Raw genomic sequence first — 19788 nt, forward strand, 5'->3', positions numbered from 1 at the left:
CTGTGTAGAAGAGTTCTCTTTTCTCTGCATCCTCACCAACATTTGTTATTCTCAGTCGTTTTGATAATTGCCAGTCTAGCTGGGGTGAGATGATATCTCAACGTGGTTTTGATTTTCATTTCCCTGATGATTAGTGATGTTGAGCATTTTTTTTTTCATGTACCTGTTGGCCATTTGCATGTCTTCCTTTGAAAAATGTCCCTTCAGCTCCTTTGCCCATTTTTAAATTTGATTATTTGTCATTGTTTTTACAGGGAAGTTGTTTGAGTTCCTTGTATATTCTGGATATTAATCCCCTGTCAGATGTATAGTTTGCAAATATTTTCTCCCATTCTGTAGGTTGCCTTTTCACTCTGTTGATTGTTCCCTTTGCTGTGCAGATGTTTTTAGTTTGATACAGTCCCATTTCTTTTTTTTTTTTCTTTTGTTACTTGCATTTTCAGGGTCTTATTCATAAAGTCTTTGCTCAGTCCTATGTTCTGAAGTGTTCCCCCATATTTTCTAGGAGTTTTACAGTCTCAAGTCTTATACTTAAGTCTTTAATCTATTTTGAGTTGATGTCGGTATATGGTGAGAGGTATTGGTCAAGTTTCATTCTTCTACATATGGACATCCAGTTTTCCCAGCACAATTTACTGAGGAGGTTATCCTTTCCCGAATATGTTCCTGGTGCCTTTGTCAATGATCACTTGGCTGTAAGTACCTAGGATGATTTCTGGGTTCTTTACTCCATTCCATTTGTCCATGTGTCTGTTTTTATGCCACTACCATGCTGTTTTGCTCATTGTAGCTTTGTAGTATAGTTTGAAGACAGGCAGTGCAATGCCTCTTGTTTTATTTTTTAATTTTTTGCTCAGGATTGCTGTGGCAATCTTAATTTTGTTGTTCTATATGAATGTTAGAATTATTTTTTCTATTTTTGTGAAGAATATCATTAGTATTTTGATAGGGATTGCATTGAATCTGTAGATTGCTTTGGGTAGTATGGACATTTTCACAATGTTAATTCTTCTAATCTATGAACAAAGAATGTCTTTCCATCCTTTGGAAATTTCTTTAATTTCTTTCAGCAGAGTTTTGCAAGTGAATTTCCTTCAGTAGTGCTTTGTAGTTCTCATTGTAGAGATCTTTCTCCTCTTCACTTAAATTTATGCCAAGCTATTTTATTCTTTTGGTAGCTATTGTAAATGGGCTTGATTTCTTTTTCTGTTTGTCCATGGTGTATAATAACACTACTGACTTTTGTTTTAATTTTGTATCCTACAACTTCACTGAATTTGTTTATGAGCTCTAGGAGATTTTTGGTAGAGGTTATGGGCTTTTCTATATATAGGCTTTTCTATATATAGGATATATATAGAACAAAGAATGTCTTTCCATCCTTTGGAAATTTCTTTAATTTCTTTCAGCAGAGTTTTGCAAGTGAATTTCCTTCAGTAGTGCTTTGTAGTTCTCATTGTAGAGATCTTTCTCCTCTTCACTTAAATTTATGCCAAGCTATTTTATTCTTTTGGTAGCTATTGTAAATGGGCTTGATTTCTTTTTCTGTTTGTCCATGGTGTATAATAACACTACTGACTTTTGTTTTAATTTTGTATCCTACAACTTCACTGAATTTGTTTATGAGCTCTAGGAGATTTTTGGTAGAGGTTATGGGCTTTTCTATATATAGGATACTGTTATCTGCAAAAAGTGACAATTTGACTTTGTCTTTTCCAATTTGGATGCCCTTTATTTACTTCTCTTGCCTGAATGCTCTGGCTAATACTTCCAATACTATGTTGAATAGGAGTGGTGAGAGTGAACATCTTTGTCTTGGTCCTGTTCTTAAAGGAAAAGCTTTCAGTTTTTTTTCCCACTCAGAATGATGTTGGCTGTGAGTTTGTCATATATGGCTTTTATTGTGTTGAGATATTTTCCTTCTACACCTAATTTGTTGATGGTATTTATCATGAAGTGATGCTGAATTTTGTCAAATGATTTTCTGCATCTTTGGAGATAACCATATGGCTTTTACCCTTGCTTTTGTTGATGTGGTGTATCACACTGATAGATTTGCATGTGTTGGACCATTCTTGCATCCCTGGGTTGAATCCCACTTGATCATGGTGTATAATCTGTTTGATGTACTGCTGTATTCTGTTTGCTAATATCTTGTTGATGATTTTGCATCTATGTTCATCAAGGATACTGACCCATAGCTTTTCTTTCTGCTGTGTCTTTGTCTTATTTTGGTATCAGACAAAGACAAAATTCATAGAATGAATTTTGGAGAGTAGTCATGTTTCAATTTTTTTGGAATAATTTAAGAAATATTGGTGTTAATTCTTTGTTAAGGTTTGGTTGAATTCAGCAGTGAAGCCATCTGGTCCTGAGCTTTTCTTTCTTGGGAGACTGATGCTTACTGCTTCGCTTTTGTTTGTTATTTCTCTGTTCAGGCCTTGTATTTCTTCTTGATTCAGTCTTGGTAGTTTGTATGTGTCCAGAAATTTGACCATTTTCTCCAGGTTTTTGAATTTGTTGGTGTATAGTTGTTCATAATACTCACTAATGATTCTTTGTGTTTTGGTAATATCAATTGTAATGTCTCCTTTTTGATTTCTGATTTTGGTTTTTGGGATCGTCTCTTTTCTTTTTTTAGTTAGTCCAGGCAATGGCCTATCTGTTTTGCTTATTCTCTCAAAAAACAAACTTTTTATTTCATTGATTTTTTGTAACACTCTTTTGGTGTCTATTTCATCTAGGTCTGCTCTGATCTTAATTATTTTATTCTGTCTGGTAGTTTTGGGATTAGATTGTTCTTGTTTTTTTAGTTCTTTGATATTTAATGTTAGGTTGTTTGTTTGAAATCTTTCTATACTTTTGATGAAAGCATTTATTGCAATAAGTTTCCCTCTTAGTATAGCTTTTGCAGTATTGCAAAGGTTTTTTTAAGTTGTACTTGTATTTTCATTTCTTCCAAGGATTTTTTTTTTATTTCCAGGCCTATTACTTCTTTGACTCACTAGTCATTCATAGGCATGTTGTTTAATTTCCATGAATTTGTAGAGTTTCCATAGTTTTATATGCTGTTAATTTCTAATTTTATTTCATTGTGCTCTGATAATATATTTGATATGATTTCAATCTTTAAAAACTTGTTGAGACTTAATTTGTGACTTAACGTGGTTTATCTTATAGAATTATCTGTGTGCTGATGAGAAAAATGTATATTCTGTCATTTTTGGATGAAATGTACTGCATATGTCTGCCAAGTCCATTTGGTCTAAGGGGTTTTGATTCAATATTTCTCTGCTGGTTCTTTGTGTAGATGATCAGTTCAATGCCAACAGTGCAGTGTTAATGTCTCCAACTACTCCTGTGTTGCAGCTTATTTCTCCTCTTAGATCCAATAACAGTTGCTTTATATATCTGGGTGCTACAATGTTGGGTGCACATATATTTATGATTTTTATATCTTTTTGCTGCATTGATCCTTTTATCATTACATAATGTCCTTCTTTGTCTCTTTTTATACTTCTTGGTTTGAAGTCTATCCTATCTGATATAAAGATGGCAACTCCTGCTTGTTATTGGTTTCCATTTGCACATAATGTCCTTTTCTATCCCTTCACTATTAGTCTATGTGTGTCTTTATTGCTCAAGTGAGTTTCTTGCAGGAAGCATATAGTTGTATTTAGTTTTTTAATTCATCCAGCCATTCTATATCTTTTAAGTTACATTCAGCATTGTTATTGAAAGGTGTTGCCTTATTCCTGCCATTTTATTAATTAATCTGTGGTTGTTTTATATTCCTTATGTTCCTTTCTTTTGCTTTTATTGTTTACCTTTGCTGTTAGGTGTTTTTTGTTTTATTTTGTTTTGTAGCAATAAAATACAATTTTCTTTCTCTTTCTCATTTGCATATCTGTTCTACTAGTGGTTTTGATTCTTTCTTGTGTATTTATGGTGATCTATATCTCTTTTTGATTCCAGATGTAGGCCTCCCTTGAGGATTTGTTGAAGGGCTAGTCTTGTGGTTGTGAATTCCCTCATTTATTGTTTGTCTGGGAAAGATACTATTTCTTCTTCATTTTTGGAAGAAAGTTTTGCTGGATATAGTCTGTCTTACTCTTAGTTTCCTTGTTATATTTGGTAAATTCTTTGTGTAAGTGATAACCCACTCAAACACTAGCCCATTATTTTATGCTATTTTTTTTTATTTTCAAAAATTCCAATAATGTTTACCACTACATTCTATGGCAATGCCTAAGACATATTTATTACTCTAAAATATTTTCTCTCTGATATCATATACTTCAATATTACCATTTTGGAAGCTAGTTCCTAATCATTTTTTACCCACAATATATTGTTTGTTTGTTTCCTATCAAGTCTAGTTTTTGTAGTCATACCATTTACTCCTAATATAAATAAACTTCCTTCTGAGTATACTCTTATACTCTTTTTTCTATCCAGCATTCATCTTCTTCCTTCCTTCCTTCATTCCTTCCTATCAACACACCTTCCTTCCTTTGTGTATTTATTCAGAAAACACAGGTATGGGGCAACCCTAATATAATACTAAATAGTTTTATTATAATGATGATGATGATGATGATGATGATGATGATGATGTCTGAGCTACCTTTCTAAAATTTAAACATAACACTGATGTACTCAGGAAAACACAACTTTCTTTAGCTTTAAAAAATTCATTTTTATCTGTTCTCAAATTTTCTCTACCCATTAACAAAATTGATTTTCTTGATTTTGTTCAAAGTTTAACAAAACTCAATACATTTCTAAACAGTCAATATCTAAATTAACTCCAATTTCCCTAATTCATCTCTCCAAATGTGATAGTTTTAGGTGCATGGGAATAGGCTTTAGATTAGGCTCTGGGATGTGGTTCTTCTTAGCATGAGAAATTGAAGACTGATTCTGCCCTATCCCAAAGAATCCAAACAGGAATATTCTATGAAAGGTCCTTACTGTCTCCCAAGCCTATAATTGTGATAGGTATGTAAATGAACATGAATATGTATATCCTCAGAATGAATGTTCACTTACCTCATAATCATTCCTATTGTTGCTTTATAGTTTGCCCATAACTGTGACAAGCAGCAAGCACTGACACTCCTCTACATATAGCCAGGAATATCCACAAGGAGAAAAAAAATGCTTAGAGGAAAGCCTAAGATTGGTTCTTAGATGATCCAATAGGCATCCTTTGCAGCCATGTGACTAAAAAAGCCTAACTTTCAGTTGAATTTATCTTGCTCTGTTCTCTGCTCTAGGTAGGAGCTATCTTCCTGCAGATGTTCATTTAAAGAATATCCTTTGCCTGAGTCTACTGATAAATTTTGTTAATTGCTGTCACTATGGTAAGAGTCAACATACAAATAAAATTATTTGAAATATATTTGTGTATTGACTAAGAAAAATAGTTTAGATTCCTAAAAAAACTAAATGCATGTTTTCTTTTTCCATTTTCCTTCCAAATGGAAGGGGAAAATGCCTTATTCCTTCATTGAAAATTTATAAAATTTTTCTTTTTTTAACATTTAGAACTTATTCTTGAATCTTAAAGCGAATCATTAGTGTATCACTTAAATTTTTAAATTCTTGAATCAGACAAAGTTGTACAAAGCTCAGTTCTGCCACTTACAAGCTGTGTAACTATGGGCTTCCTACTCAGTTTCTCTGACCCTCAGTTTTCATCCATAAATAGGAAGGTACCAGTACCCACCTTACAAATTGTTATTAAGTTTAAATGGCACTTAATAAGCATTCAACCAATGCTATCAACATTATAAGTATTTTATTATTATTGCAATAAAGTAAGTGATAAGGAATGTTCATCTCCATTGTTAAAGCTTTCAGCTTAATTCTAAAGTTGTTCAGTAAGTCTGAGTATGAGGTTGTTGTGTTTATATTGACACATTTAAATAAATAAATTCCTTTTTTATTTGGTAAGCCTTCATTTTATTTGGGAAAAAAAGATTTGTTTAACATAAATACTCAAATTGAGAGTATATGAACCACACACAAATCAGTGAAATTATTATGGTTTTTGGTAAATCTCTATAGACTCAATATATTATGCAAACATCTCAAAGATTGAACAAATAAAATACTGGAAATATCCTCAGGGATTTTATGTTATCTATGAAAAGCATAGAAAACTAATTCTTTTTTTGTTTCCTGTTTTCATGACCACCCTTTAAGAAAATGGTCAGAAATTCAATTGGAAAATAAATCAACATCACAAAAAGCAATTCAAAATGCACAGAAATACATATTTCCTTAGATTTATTTCTTTAAAATCCTTTCGAACTAAGTCTTTCTCAGTCTTATATATCACATTATGAGTGTTGGAATTTGTTTTTGTAATAAAGCTATTTCAACTAAATCAAATAATGTGGATCAAAAAGATTTTCCTTTTGTCCTTAATAATATAACAAAAGGAAAACCTTTTAGGAAAAAAAGTAGACATCATAGATTATGCTGACAAGTATACAAAATGATAAAGTTACAATTATGTGTAACTAGCATTATCCCCCAAACATTATATACACTAGAGAAGTAGTTCTTAAAGAGGAATCACCCACATCAGAAACACTGGAGGTGATTTTAAACATTAATCACCTAAACATAAATCGGACTACCAAAGCCAAATCTCTGGAACTAAAGTCTGAGAACCTGAATTTTTAACAGGCTCCCCTTGTGATTTTTATGCACAAGAAAATTGAGAATCCTCACCTTAGACTGATTAACTAAATGGTTTCAGAAAAATAATTAGGCGAAAAGAAGCTAAAACAGTTGTGCAAAAATTCCAATTTCAGTGTATATAATTAGTCTAGATTGTCATCTTTGTGCAAAATAACAAAAATTGCTGTTCTATGAGCTATCATTAATAGTGGATTTACTAATTCACATATACCGTGTGATAAATGTTTAACATATTAATTTTATCTTCTCACCACTTTATAAGCTAAATATTACTATCCACATTTTACAAATCAGTAAAAATGAGATCAGTGAGATTAAGTACCTTGCCCAAAGTTTTTGATCAGTAAAGGACAGAAAGTGACAAATGATAAGTGATAACCCATGCTTGATTGACTTCAAAGCTTGTGTTTCTGTCTACTATATAATAATATTTAATACACCTCTGTAGCTCCCAGTATCACCAGACAGGACAGGCTTCCATGAAAATACTAACCAATCTATCTTTACTAACTTTTGTGGAAATACTGTCTTATATCAATATGGTCTTAAAAAATATTATATCCCTGTTATTACTTAACAATTTGGGGAATATGTTTACTTACTCTGTCTCCTTGGATCTTCAAAACCGCTCTGAGACAAAGAAAATTATTATTATAATCTACAAAATTAAGATTGGAAAAACTAAGGCTTACCATATGTAAGACCAGAGATGAAGTGGTGCAGGGCAGCAATTGATGGGGAAAGTGTAGGACTGGGGACAAGAACCCACATCTTTTAGCTTCTGGCATATTTTCTTTGGCTCCTAGTGCAGTGATTCCCTAGACAGCAAGAATTTCCTTATATGTACTTGAACTCAAGTGTTTGTCTAGAAAAATATGTTAAAGGCAAAATATGGTAAAAATTTGACTGATAGCAAGTCAAAAGGTAACTTCCAATGCTATAAAAACTGTAAATGTTTTCCAATGTTATAAAAACAAAAATTCTTCTGTCTTCTTTTCTACTCTATGTTGCCAGAAAGGGGTGAAAACAGCTACTACCTGACATGACTATCTATAATTGACTATACTTCATGAGCAAATGTTAGTTTGCTATAATATGTGTCTGTTATAGTTCTAATCTCTTTCTCACAGTCTTAAATCTTTTAATATTGCAATTTATGAAGAAGGAATGAAAATCCTAGCCACATATAGCTGAATCCATTCACCCATTCAACAAACTTTTATTGAGTGCAAACTTTAAGAATTCATAAGGACCTGTGCTGGATACTGGGAGTGCATAGGCAATGAATTCACTCCCTTAATTAGCATTTACTTTCTCCTACTTAGGATTACATTGACTTCTAACTTAATATGCAGTTTTACAGTGGAGATATCTGAAGTGAAGTTCTTTTCAAGTTGACATATATTCTGTTTTAAACCTTCTAAGTCTGCAGTGGATTCATGCATGACTTACTTGCAACTATAATTTAAAATTGCCTGGGAATGACTACTTCTCTAGCACATTCATGCATTAAACTTATTTATTTTAATTTATAAATAAAATTGACTTGGAACTTGTCACTTTCATATGTTTAAAACTATGTTGGTATGGTGATTAACATTAATTTCTTCACTCGGCCAAGTTACCTCAACTAGTGAAATGTTTTTCAGTGCCTAATGTTTCAATGTCAAAGTACAATAATTTATTACATGGAAGTTGTTTTATAAATCAATTCTGACCTGGTGGGTTCTTGGGCAACTACTCCATAGATATCTGTAGTGGATTGAATTATGTCCCCACAAAACTCATTGAGGCTTGAATCGTGTCCCCCAAGTTTCATGTATTAGAAACCTAGCCCCCACTGTAACTGTTAAAAGGGTGGGAAACCCTGTTATGATAATTGAAAGGTGGAGCCTTGGAGACGTGATTGGATTGTAGGACCGTGCAGTAGTGAGTGGATTAAAAATGGTCAGAGGCGTGGTTCTGAGGGCTTTAAAAGAAGAGGAGAGTCTGTCTTTCTCTCTGCTGTTTCTGCTTCCACCATCATGCACCGTCAGACCCCTGGGTCGCTGTTGCCACCACTTGGTGGACTTTGGACTTCCCAGCCTCAGAAGCTGTAAGCAATAAATTTTGTTTTCTTTGTAAATCACCGGTTTCAGGTATTTTGTTATAAGCAATGAAAACAGACTAATAGACTATCTTAGATATATCTTATACGTGAATACCTCTCAACCTGATACACTGAAGAATCTTAAATCGCAGAGTCCAGCTCCAGCATCACAAACAAACATTGTTAGTGATTGTATTAATGATGGTCCAATCCAGAGACAGAAACCAAACAATAATCTAAATGAGGAAAGTTCAATGTAAAGAATTACTAACTATAACTGGGAATTAGAAAGAGAGAAGATTGGCCAGGAAGGAGTAAAAAGAACGCGAAAGAGTGGAAGATGTAGGGGACAGACACTACCCCTAGAGCTGAGATAGACTGACCGAGGAAAGGAACACCTATGAAGAGCTCCCTCCTCTTCCTGGTCATTTTCCAGCTTTGAGATCCAGACCTCACTGGAGAGTAAAGAGCTATGGCTCTGGACAGTGGAGATATTCACTGAGGACACAGAGTTATTTAAGTTAGTGCTGAGGGTGGTCTGTCAAAGGAGGTACCAGTCTACCTGCCTCCGTTCAGCCAGGTGCTTCAGAAACCTCGTATGCTGCAGAAGTCTAGTGCTACAGAAGCTGGCTGTGTTGCAACAGTGGGAGACAGCAGACACCACATGCCCTGCAGGATCTACAGGAACCCACCTAGTCCCAGAAGAGAATTCCCTTGTTTGCCATAATCCCTCTGGCGCCCTCTACCGACAAAGTTTAGGCTCAGACAGCTGGTAATAGAAAAATAATTACAGTATCCAGCTCTAGGATCACAGAGCAGGCAACCCCATGTGGACTTGGAGCTCTAAGGCCAAATTCATAATTGTCACATTGATATTAGTGGTATAATTATTTTTTTTGTTTCTCAGCTAACCCAATTTTAGTGTATTTTGAAGATGTTGAGAATCCTGATCCTTGCTGCACATAGAGGACCAGTGGCATCTTTTAATAAAACTTTGTCTAATTCAATGTAAGAATCTACAGAGAGCATTAGTGAGTGACTGCCATGAAAAGATATGTTGTAAATGTGATACTATAAAGGTAAAATGAAATGATTATTAGATATTAAATCACAATAACTTCCATGAAATAAGTATCCCAAGATTTAAAAATGTACAAATATATTATAAAATTTGGTCACTTATTCAAATCAAATACTTGTCAGGGGAAAGATTTTGTCAGCAGTGGTCATCCTTTTTCAATAAGTGAGTCATTTAAACCTAAATAGTTATACCAAAAGTTAGGTAGGAATAAAATAAAATTTGTTTCCTAGTATTTTTACATAAAAATCTAATTAAAAGGTACCCTCTAAATAATTGTATAAGATCTTTCACACAGAAAGCATTGAATAGAGATGTGCAAATAGATGTGTATAGAATCCTGAGAAATTATGATGGTCACCAAACATACCAAATCAGTAAGTAAACAAAAGCAATATGCAGAGAGCTCTGGGAAAGTATTGGGGTAAAGCAAACACGGAAAACAAAAATGGCATAATATACTTTTGGACTCATGTTTGTATATGAGTGTGTGCACCTTGATTTCTCAGTTCTTTCACTACAAATATATATTGAAATAAAACATTTCTCCTAATTCATATTTTTCTGTGCTGTATTCTTGGATGGAGCAGTACAGCCCAGGGTTTGTCAAGAGTGAAACTAGGTTTTGTCTGGAGCGCTTGTGTGTTCATGTAACTGTGCATCTGTCCATCCACATGAACGTTCTTTGCAAGGTTAGTGAGCAGAAGGAAATTTAGAGTTAAAAGTTCAGGACAAATACCAAAGGTCAGTGTTTTGAAAGCATCTGCAAAGTGAATACGAGCTTCAGAGAAGCCAAAGGACTAGGGAATTGGTCGTCAGGGATATGTCATTAAGACAGAGTTAAAATTGTAAAGGAATCTTAATGGTATACATAACAGAGCAAACAGGTAAAATAGTATTTTGGTAGGACCCTCCCATTTTACTTTTAGATCATGATTTACCTTCTCAGTGAAAGAAATTAATTTATTCAGCTCTATTATAGCTAGTCACTCTCTATTTCAATGTGTGTGTGTATAGTGAGAGTGTGAGTATACTTTACCTGACTGCAAAGTTGCATTATACCCGCTCATGGTAATAGCAGCCTCGTTTCCATTTGCTTGTTGCTTCTCCAAATCTTGTTTGCTGTTACCAGAGTAAGTTAGAGATACACAATACTGAGTCAGATATCAGTTGCAAACTCCTTCACTTTCCCACCTCCAAACCTATGTACATGGCTATAAACATATTCCTATTTTCCTTTCCATTGATCCAAATGAATTCCTACTAAATATTGATGCTCAACATGATGTATTTCACCTTTTCTTTCCATCTAATGAAAGGCTTTGTTATCATATTATCCACACTCCCTATTAAATCGTTATTCTGTTTTTCTCATTCTACCTTATTCTCACAGCATGAATACATACAATAATATCTCCTATCTTTTTTAAAAACAAGCATTTTTTTAACTCTCAAAGAATGGTCTCATTTTTCTGATCCTTTCGACACTCAAATTTCTCAAAGTATTTGTTTACAAACCACCTCTTCTCTTGCTTTCCCTTCCCATTCATATTTTAACCCGCAAGACTCTGATATTCACTGTCTGTACTCCTTAAAACTAGGTTTATCAATTGCTAAATTGTCAAATTCTCTTTTTGTCTTATTTAATATCTCATTAGCTCAGTAGTAGTCACTACTGTCATGAAAACATTTTTCTTGTCTTTTCTGATACACTGTCCTGCTTTTTCTGCGACCTTTTCTGTTACTTTTGTTAAAGTTGAATGATTATTACAATATCCTCAATAATTATTAGACTTTATATTCACCTGTGTTTCTCTCTGTTTGACTTTCTTATCAAACGTAAGTTGCTGGAGTCACTCATTATCTAAGCAGTTTGAGGCACATTAAGGGAGATGAAGAGAGTCACTATCATTTCCCACTTTTTGGAAGAAGATAAATAGGCTTTACATACACACTTGTGCACACACACACACTTCACAATATCTTTGGAAATATGACTGTAAAGTTTTTATTTATTTTTTAAATATATGTAGAGAAAAGCCTATCTGCCACTACTGGAACTTATTTATGTGTTTTCCAAACTTCCACAAGCAACTTTTCTTTTAGACCAAGACCTTTTAAGAACTATATTTCTAATACAAATAACTAACCAGTTTTAAAATGTTTCAAACATACAGATGCCTAATCCTTTGAAAAAACTGCACAGAATAATAACCTCCTCAAGGGCATAAATTTGATCTAGTCATAATGACTTAGATTCCACCATGATTACCAGGCACAAGCTTTTTCCTACTAAGAATTTAAAATATTTCCAACAAAACAAATATTTTAACAGGATAAAAATATAGACTACAAACTTTTAAGGTTTAAAGGAAGCTAAGTGATAGTTTTCCCACGTCTCCAGATTTATTAATTAGGGAATTAAAGTGCAAAAATTATTTTGAGTCAAGTTTCCCAGAAACAGACTCTCTGCCAGAGACTTTTTAAGGAAATATTATCAGAAGGAAATAGTAAGGGAATAGCCTACAGGGCATAATAGAGAAATGTCCAAATAAGATTGTGACTTCAGAAATAGTCTTAGCTTTAGCATAATCCTGAGGGACAATTTGGACTGTAAATTATGTAGCAAAAGTTAGTCTGTCTAAAGGTAAGAAAGCTAGGCTTGTATTCGCCTGCTACAGTTACTCTCTGGATACTTGCCACCCAGGAGACATAAACTTCCAGGTACTTCTGGCTCTCTGTATGGGCAGAACACATTGCAACCATCCAAGGACATTCCTCCAAAGATAATTGCAGATGTGAGCTGTTAGGAGTGAAGCAAACAGAAACCGGGGTATGTGTGCACCAAACCAGGTCTTTTAGTACCAGACTGAAAAACAGATAAATATCAGTAATACGGAGAAAAATTGAACACAATAAAATAATTGACCAAATGTACATATATAGGAAACAGCAACCAGTAGTTGAAGAATTCATGTTCTTTCTAAGTGTATTTAGAACATTGACAGAAATTAAACACAAAGAAATAGAATAAAGAAAATAAAAATGTTAAGAAAAGATATTTAAAAATTTAAATGAAATAGACAAGTTCTTCAAAAGATATAATTAACCAAAGTGGGAATAAGGGGAAACAGAAAATCTTAATAGTTAGATAAAATGTTTTAAAATAGAGTTTAAGAATAATACCATCCCATAAGAAAAACTTCAGGCACAGAGACTTACTAGTGAATTCTTTTAGTCATTTAAGAAATAAATATTACCAATTCTATACAGATTCTTCTGAAAGATAGAAAAAGCGAACATTTGCCAAAAATTATTTTATAACATCAACTAACTCTGACACCAAAACACATAGATCTAAATATTGTCAATAAATAAATATCAAAATGAACCCAGTAATATTTTAAAAGATATCAGGCTAACATTGAATTGATTCCAAGAATGCAAATTTTTCTTAACATTTGAAAATAAAATAATGTAAATAAAATAATGTAAACATAATACATTAAAAGAATACATGATCAGATTCATGTTTATGGAATTGAAATGTTTATTTAACATCATAAGGCTGTCAATCTTCCCAAATTGATATTGTGTGTGTGTGTTTCTAACAAATATCCTGTTTGTTTTTCTTTTTGTGAGTCCACAGCGACTTTGTCAAGAGAACAAAGTCTTGATGAGCTTGTTCTACGATATGTATATATATATGGAAATGCAAGAACCTAATAGCAAAGACAATTTTGAAGAAGAACAAGAGAGAATGGTTTGCTCTACAGTATACCAAAAAGTATTTCAATGCTATGGTATTAAGATAATGCAGTATCGGCGCTAGAATAAACGTAAACCAGTGGAACAGAAAGAGAGACAAAAAACCAGACTGATACATATATGTATATTTCGTCTATATAAAAGAGCATTGTACCACATTGTGGAAGCAAAATATTTCTATAAAGTAATGCTATCTCACATGGATTTGCTAGACCCCAACCTTGTATCAGAAATAAAAATCAGGGCCGGCCTGTGACTCACTCGGGAGAGTGCGGTGCTGATAACACCAAGGCCCCGGGTTCGGATCCCGTATAGGGATGGCCAGTTCGCTCACTGGCTGAGCGTGGTGCTGACAACACCAAGTCAAGGGTTAAGATCCCCTTACTGGTCATCTTTAAAAAAAAAAAAAAGAAAGAAAGAAAAATCAATTTTAAACGGACTATAGATTGAAATGTGGAAGATAATCTAATAATTTTCAAAAAAAATATTATGAGAGAATACCTTCATGACTTTGTGGTACCAAATATAAATAAATAAATATTTAATGAAATACCACAGGCACTGACTAAAAAAACAAAAAAAAAAAACTTGCAATTTGGACTCTAAATTAAGAAGTTCTTTTCATCAAAAGACACTAGTAAGACAGTAAAAATGTCATTTACAAGGTTGAAGAAGATATTTACAAGACATATGGGGGAAAATGGACCTTAAACAATGAATGTAAAGAATTCCTACAAATTAATTTTTAAGTCAGATAACCCAATTTATAAAAATATGTGCAGAGTCTTATCTGAGTATTTCAAAAAAAAAAAAAAAGGTAAATTCAAATGACCAATATGCATAGAAAAAATTGCTCAATCTCATTAATTATCAGGAAAATGTTAACTAACATTGGAATGAAATATTATTACACACTCAACACAATGGCTGTGTTTACAAGATGAACACAGTATAAAGTCATGTGTCAAGGATACATTCTGAGAAATATATCGTCAGGTGATTTGATTGTTGTGCAAAAGTGTATTATAAAAGAGAACAGCAATTAATTTTCCTATTATTTACAATGGCTATGAGTTGCACGAGTGTGGATCCTCTAATTACGTTATACTTAGTCTTTCTAAGCCTCACTTTCTTCCTCTGAGAAATGGAGATTAGAATACTACCACTCCACAAAGTTATCAAAATTAAATTAGGGGTATTCGTTTGTGTCTGGCACTCAGCAGGTACTCCGTGAGTCTTACATAACTATTATTTTGCTATGGGGATGTGCAAATCTTTTAAAAATGAAAGAATTCTATAATACACAACAAACCTTTCACTGGGGTCAGACCTCATCTGTCAAATGCTTGGCTTTTTATCTTCAAGGTCTGAAATCCCTTTGGGAGGGTCAGCCTGTGGGTAAGCTAGGCAATCCTCACTCCTCTTCAACATATTTTGCAGTTGGTTTGTTTACACCAGCATCACCAAAAACACATGAGTAATGCGTTTTGCTACAACATCACTAGGCGATCAGAATTTTTTCTGCCCCATTATAATCTTATGGGAACACCATTTATATACAATCCATCTTTGACCAAAACCTCATTATGCCACCCATGACTTGTACGTTAGAAAGTCCACAGATGTACATGACATTGCATACATTGCTGGAGGGAGTATAAATTGGTCAAAGTACTTTTGGAAAACAGTTTAGTATCATCTTCCAAAGTTGAATATACACACACTCTGTCAATTCCACTTCTACATGTATGCCCAATAGAAATGCATGCACACCAATCATAAATATTAAGCTGAAGAAGCCAGTCACAAAATAATATATAAAAATAAAATAGATAACATTCTCCAAAATCACTTATATTCAAGAAATATTTCCCCCCAAAATTATATATGTAAATTTATATAGAAAGCTCATAATCCTCATAAGTAACATATTATAAATAAAATACAATATTTACATTTTGGATATCTAATTGTGACTTACAGAAGTCTTGCAGGAGATTACATTTTTTAATATCTTTAAGTCCACTCTGCTATATTTTAAGGTTTATGGTAAAATAAAGAGATTTTTAAAAAGGGAAAGCATAAGGAGCACCTTATCAAAATTTCGATGTGTCCTATTACAGTTCTAAGAAAACAGTTAAGAGTGCAGTTTCTTAAATCATACCGCCTGGATTTGACTCTGGACCATAGTCAACCCCTCTAAGCCCATTTGTGTCCTCACCTGGATGACAGAGGCAATAACTACCTCATGTGGTCATTGACTGTATTAAATGAAGAAATATACATGTAAATACCTTAGCAGAGTGCTTCATACACCTTTAGTGCTTAATAAATCATTATAATTACTATAATAATGATGATGAAAATATAAAGCCTAGTTGAATTGTAATTTGGAGCTTACAAAGAAATTATTGCATTTATTAAAAGCAAACATATTACATTGGCATCTAGGAATAAAGAGATTCATGCTGAAAAGTATTTCTCACTAACCAAGATTATACCAGTTATACTGCTATTCATTTGGTTTATTTCATTGTTTTAAGTTTGATCTAATTGCCAGGCCCTAGAAATGAGATATGAATACAATATATACTAATGTTTCTATCCCCATATACAGTTTTAAGGTATTCTAGATGAAATAAAAAATAGTATGAAGCAAACATGTTCCCAAGAGAAACTAGGCCATAAGGAGACTTAATTTGTATCATGTTTATTTCTAAACCAGGGATCTTAAAAACCTCTAAGACTAATACTGGGAAAAATTCTTCATTAAAAAGTTTTACAGGGAAAAATCCATATTAATGAATATTACTGTGCTTCATGTGCTCAGAATCAAAGATAATGAAAAGATATATGTAAGAGTACAACCACTTTAAGCCAATCTCGTTACAGAAAACATATTTATAATCAGGTAAATTATAGAATGAAAATTGCCTCTATGATGTTTTTCACCATAGGAACTTATCAATTAGATGCCTCTTAGGACATTTAAACTTCAAGTGACTTATCTGTTTTGAAAGTAAAATTCCCTTTAATTTACACTACAGCATCACTAAAAAATATTAATAATTATTTTCCTATGGTAATGAAATATATCAGCATATGGCTCCCTTATAACTTTTCTATTAGGCACAATGCTAAAGGGAATTGCTCCAAATAGAAACGCTCTCTTTCCCATAGTCCCTCCCCCCAGAATCTGAAATTAAAAGTATTTTTTGAGGGAGAGAAAAACTGACCAGACCAGTTACATTCATCAAGTATCTAGAGATGATATTCCCTCATGTAGTTACCCTTGCGGAAACATATTTATAAACATTTGGCAGCTATGTTCACCTTTATCAGCACCACCAAATAATATGATCATAATGGTAATAAGAATATTAATGAACAATAATAATAAAATGATTATAATAATATTAATAATAAAGTTGTCATTTAGTGACAAGGTGTTTTTTGAACAAGCTTATTAACCTCCCTATGTTTCCTCACATGACATGGGTAATAATATCTGCTACACAAGGCAAATTAACATCTCACAAGTATTTTATAGATTATAAGAGCATTAAAAATGTTTAGTTTATGATTACTATGGATAGTTCTCCAAGAAAACACATATATTTTACTCTATTTCCATTTCATCATCCATATGTATTTCTCTTACCCCACTGGTCTCTCCCTGCTGTGGACTGATGTCCCCCCAAAACTTAGTCCCTACTGTGACAAAGAGGGTGAGAAATCCTATTATGGTACCTGAAAGGTGGAGCCTTGCAGAGATGATTGGACTGTGAGCACTATGCCAAGTGAATGTATCAATCCATTCACTGAGTAATAAGGTGATAGATGAATGGTGCTCATGAGTGTGGTTCTGAAGGCTTTAAAAGGAGAATGCATGATAAGCTCTCTCTGTGCTCTGCCATTTTCTGACATGTGAGCCCCCTGCAATGCTGTGAAACCACCACAAAAAAAACCTCTCACCAGATGTATTTCCTGGATTTTGGACTTCCCAGCTTCTGAAATCACAAGTGATAAATTTTGTTTTCTTACAAATTATACAGTTCCCGGTATTTTTGTTATAAGCAACAGAAATGGACTAATACACTACCTAAGTGCATCTGTTCACAGTTTATGCAATCAACGGATGTGTATTGAATTTTTTATGTATAAAATGCCGTGACAAGATACTTACAACAAATAAGATTTTTTTCTGTCAAGTCTTTTTATTCAAAGAAGAAGAAAATTCAAACAGTGTAAATTTTTCCAGAAATAACATGAAAAATGATGGTCTTATAAGTTAAGATTATTTAGCATTTGCTGTGGGCTTAGTTAATTTGATGCCCAATTTAATTAAAGGGCTTATAAAGCAGCTACTATGTACAGACACTTTGCTGTATACTGAGATACAAAAACAGTTTACAATCCACCCAAGAAGTAAATAAAAAATAGAAATACTATATAAATGGTATAGAATGTGATTTGGTCCTTTAATTAGATTCATGTAATCATGCAAACAAACAAACAAAAAACTTGTATTCAAACATTCCAAATTTGGATAGTGGTATGAGGTAAACAGAGAAATAGAAATTTGAAAAACATTAGACAGTGGCTGGATTGTTAACAGCAATTCTGAGGGTATTTCTGTATTTCTTTCTCTCATTGTACACATCTGACTCTGGAAAGTATTAATGCTTCCTCTCTTGTTGTTTTGTTTTCTCTCATGTATGTGGCTTCTACTTTTCCATTCACTTATCTGAACCCTTTATGTCATTGTGAAATACAAACAAAACATCAGGCTGTTCATTGGGAAAAGCACTGTGTTGAGATTCTCATGATCAGTGATCTTGCTCATATAGCAGAAGCCACAAAGATATGAACTCAATGAGACTACACTTAAGAAAATTGTCTTCTCAAAATGAGTGATTTTTGTCCACATGATGCCTAAGTTTGCCTGCATAATTCTTTTTAATTTTTGAATAAACATTAAAATAAATCATGTGATTAAAAATATCTATGTTCTGATGTTAAAGAGCAGCTAAATTATTGTTTTATCTTCATACACTAAGGTAATTTAAATTATATGCTAGGATCAACAGATTTTAATAGGACAAAAAATTGCATGACTCATTTAGAAATTTTGTTAGATTATTAAATACATCTAAAATGGAATTTCAGCTTTAGGACAAAAGGTTAAAACTGCTTTATTTGTTTTTTAATTTTTTAATTTTTACTTCTAAAACTGCTTTATTTATAGATATTAAAAATGCAAATCAAAATAACAAAATGCATCCAAAACTAGAATGGGAGGCACCAATTTTATTTTCAAAGAATTAGTAGAGATCTGTAATGTAAAACACAGTTCATGAAAAAAGAAAGATTTAAAAGTGCAAGCTGAATTTACGGAGTACAGGAAGGTGAAGGAAGATGTCAACATGAAGAAAGCCCAGAGCCAGGCACAGCAGGGAAACATGAGAAACTTCTGCCTGCAGGAAAAGGGTAGGAAAGAATTGTGTTGGACACCTGTAATCCAAGCTACAAGGGAGCCATGCAAGCCTTGTAGGCCATACGCCTTATCTGCCTTGGCATGTTGCCATCTGGGGACCAGAGACAATACCTGAGTGCATTTTGCTCTGGGGCCCAATAGCTCTAAGGACCCCTAATCACACTGTAGCTCAGGTACCTGAGCAGAAATGATGCCCTGCACCCTGGGAACAGGTAGTCCAGCACAGTGTAAAGGTCAACTACAGGACAGAGAGAACCAGTACGTGCACTTTCCAGAGCTAGAGCTGACTGGGGCCTTCTGCCACTACCAGCAGCCCTGCTCTCTTTAGTGGACCACCAATGCAACTCACCTAGGCACAGAGTCTCACTACGGCTCCAGCAAACCTTCCCAGAGCCATGCACTTAATCTGGGAAAGTGTTACATTCTTGTACACCTCTATCAGGGGCACAGAGCCTTGTCTGTAGCTCCAGTGAGACTGCTCAGGGCTACCCACCCGAGCTGGGATAGAGTAACCCAGCATTTATCTACTTCGGAGTAACCCAGCATCTTTCTCAGGGACACAGTGGCCTGCTCACAATCCCAGAAACCTTGTGTGAGGCAGTTCCCTCCATCCAAGGAACTTCAGAGTAATCTAGTGTTTCT

Source organism: Cynocephalus volans, chromosome 2 (genome assembly GCF_027409185.1).
Source record: "Cynocephalus volans isolate mCynVol1 chromosome 2, mCynVol1.pri, whole genome shotgun sequence".
In the NCBI taxonomy this organism is placed as follows: Eukaryota; Metazoa; Chordata; class Mammalia; order Dermoptera; family Cynocephalidae; genus Cynocephalus; species Cynocephalus volans.